Source organism: Pygoscelis adeliae, unplaced genomic scaffold, assembly GCF_000699105.1.
Source record: "Pygoscelis adeliae isolate BGI_AS28 unplaced genomic scaffold, ASM69910v1 Scaffold42, whole genome shotgun sequence".
In the NCBI taxonomy this organism is placed as follows: Eukaryota; Metazoa; Chordata; class Aves; order Sphenisciformes; family Spheniscidae; genus Pygoscelis; species Pygoscelis adeliae.
This window is the reverse complement of record NW_008824283.1, coordinates 1,463,732-1,465,758: the sequence shown is the minus strand read 5'-3', so window position 1 is coordinate 1,465,758 and position 2,027 is coordinate 1,463,732. Positions and strand designations below refer to the sequence as shown.

Here is a 2,027-nt window from a genome sequence, read left to right as displayed (position 1 = left end):
TCCTGCTTTCCTCCTTTGGCTCCTGTCTCTATTTGTTTGGCCCGTCATCATTTCTCCTGCAGCTTGTGGTCACTTGATGAGATTGGTTTGAGGGCCCTGGAGCCCATTAACTAATTGCTTGCTGTCGGCTGGCGCTCTCATCTGTCCTGCCCAGCTATTTCTCACCACTTAACCTGCCACCCCAGCGGTCATCCCTCAGCAAAGGCAGCAGCTCAGGGGCAAGCAAGAGACACAAGGAAAAGATGAGCTTGCAAGGACATTGGGTGGGGGTTTATCACAGGGGTTAACAGCCCCTGGGGCTGTTTTGGGACGTGGGGGGCTTCCTGTGCATGAGTCTTGGAGCCCTGCACGAGCGGGTGGTGAGCTGCATTGCAAAGGGAGGCGCTTATTGAACCTGCCTGTAGCTGAGGAACTGTCACGTGGCAGACTGAAGGGCAGCTTCAGACTTGCACCCAGTTTCCTCACCTTTATTTTGTCTTGTAGACTGAGACAGGAATCAGGCAGGGTGGGGGCTGTGGCCAGAACAAGGACCATATTCAGATGTGGAGACCTTTAGATGCTGAGCGGTGCAGCTCCACTGTGTTTGAAGCTGTAGCTCCTGGCCGCCCAGCCAAGCAGCGATCAGTACCATGTCCCTCATTGTCTCCCTGGTTTGGGTCCAACAGACAAGGGGAGCGGAGGCGCCAGCCTGAAGTCCAATCCCAAGCATGTGCTTGTGTTGCGGGGTCCATCCTCAGGTACATCCCACAGTGTCCTGCGGGACTGCTGAGCAGCTCCCGGGTGCAAAATTGCACTCACTGCAAAATTGCCATGTGTTTGTGAGCGTTTGGCCGTTGCAGTGCTGGATGGGCGAGCGGGTGATGGACCACTGAATCCGGTGGTGGGTCGTGCTCCATCCCGCTGCCTGCTCCTCTCCGGGGAGGAGAGGTGAGCTTGCAGCACGCAGAAGGACTTAGCAGGTGACTCTCGTCCATTTGATTCCAGCAGCAAAATGCTACAGCATCTCAAGGACGTCTCTGTTGTGTTTCCTATCCCAGCCTGAATGCCAGAGGGGTATTTATTAGCTACAATTCAAAATGCTAATTAATAAAAGTCCTTGACTCTCTCCTCTGGAGAGACTGGTGGGAGGCCTTTCCCGAGCCCCGAGTGCTGGCAGGCTGCCAGCTTACCAATAATGAGATGAGAGCTGTGATAGACGGCTGGGCTGGATCAGACGTGATGGCGTGTCTGGGGTTTGGCCGGATGTCATCATTCATCCAGCAGATAAATACTTTTCTCCGGGAATTTGAAAGGGAGCCAGGCCATGAACAGAGTGAAGAAAAAAAAAAAAAAGGCAGCCTTTTATGCTGGGTGGCTGAAAGGCGGGAATGAGGGAGGGAAAAAAGACTGGTCAGCGTGCTTGGTGCCAAGCCAAGCGGCCGCTCTCGCAGCACTGTGGCCAGAACTCTTCCTGCTCCCCGTCCCTCGCCTCGGCTTCCCCAGTTGACACCTCGGGTCGCAGCGTGCCCACGGGAGTCGTGGCTGGTGGCAGTGAAGGGGACGTGCCTTTGGGCGCTGTCAGATACACCCTCTGCTTGATTTTATTCTGGGGCACGGGTAGAGGATCCACCTAACTCACATCACCCCAAAATGTGAAATCACTTTCAGTGGCCACAGCTGACTGCAGTCTGTGGAGCTCTGAGTTTAACTGCAAAGGATGAATTTAGTCCTTGGATCTGGCAGTGTTTGGGAATGGAGAGAGGAGGTTGGACAGCCATGCATCTACCTCCGGACCCCTGTGGTGTCTGCTTTCCCCAGTGCTGGAGCTCTTCCTGGGCTGAGCCAGGGCTTTCATTCTGCTTTCCTGCAGTTCAGCTCCCTTCAGTGCCCCTTTGCCAGTGTTGGGAGCACCAACAAAAACAGGTCGCTGCTGGCTACCAGGCCTGGAACCTGAATTCCTCAGCCCTTTTCCATCTCTCGCCTGCTCTACAAGCCCCAGCCCTGCCACTGACATGTGCAAAGGGAGATGAAGTGGACGAGGATTGAGC

The 2,027-nt window shown here is 55.0% G+C and overlaps 1 protein-coding gene across 1 annotated transcript in view; it reads left to right on the top strand.

The window, feature by feature from the left end:
- The window catches only part of SH3PXD2B (SH3 and PX domains 2B), an 88,620-nt gene that overhangs the window by 62,943 nt on the left and 23,650 nt on the right, over positions 1–2,027 (top strand). The window lies entirely within an intron of this gene.